Source organism: Pagrus major, chromosome 15 (assembly GCF_040436345.1).
Source record: "Pagrus major chromosome 15, Pma_NU_1.0".
NCBI lineage: Eukaryota > Metazoa > Chordata > Actinopteri > Spariformes > Sparidae > Pagrus > Pagrus major.
Genome location: NC_133229.1, coordinates 2,747,567 through 2,748,682, shown reverse-complemented (window position 1 = coordinate 2,748,682; position 1,116 = coordinate 2,747,567).

Below are 1,116 nucleotides of genomic sequence, written 5' to 3'. Positions count from 1 at the left end.
AAATAAAGTAGGTAAAGTAAGAAGTAAGTAACATTGAGGAGACAGATAATTGGACACAACTCATTACGGGAAAACAAAGCAGGTTATCAAGAGAGTGGAGCATATTTTAGAAACAGGCAGGACATGTAAAATTGGTGTTATAGGAGCGATTGGACCAATTACAGTATACTCTGAGGTGAAGGACGACTATATCCCGAAGGGGGCAGTGATGTCACATCAAGGATGCAACATGCAGTAAAAGAAGACGAAGAAGAAAATAGAAGAAGAAGAAGAGCAAGAAAAGAAAAAGAAGAAGAAGAGCGGTGAGTGGTGTTGTCTGTCTGCAATGTCCGTGTGCTTCATAACAACTATAGAACCCTGTTTTAACTGAAATTCAGAGCTTGTTACGGACGACACTTGCCCACTAATGTGCTGATGCACACGTTTAATTAAGTTATGTTAACTTTGTTTGATTTGTTAGCTGGCTATGTTAACATAGCAGTTGGTTAAAGTAACGTTCCAGCTGTCAGAGCGATGTCACATAGTGAGATGATGTAAACCCAGTGGAGCATTCCGTCGCTGTACTCGCTAATATTAGCCATCAGCATCTTAAGTTACATGTCACCGAGTTAACTTTAGCATAGCCTCGTTGTTGTTGCTCCTGTTTGCTAGCATTGTCGTTCTGCCAAACACTGTTTACTTGCCGCCTTTGAGTTTATAGTGTGTAAACTCTATATACATGTTCCTTGGTGGCTCACATTTAATTGCTACGTTTTGAAATTGTCAAAATGATCGTTATTTGCAGCTATCTGGTGTAGCCGTGTGTTTTATGCAGTCTCTCCCTGTTAATCACTGGTTTAGCATACAGGAAATCCATCATGAGTCAATCATTTTCTGTCCCCACCCCTTTCAATTGAACACCTACATGTTGACCTGTATTAATGAGGTTTAATTAACCAGAATGACCAACCATTCAAAAGACGAGAAGAGCTTTCTCTATGCCTACATGAAACAAGTTCTCTTAACAGTCATGCTGATTTTACAGTATCTGCTGTAAACAATAGGATGCGATGTGCTAACAAATGTGTGGAAACAAGGTGCACATTGTACACTTCACATGCCTTACATCAGAGATTA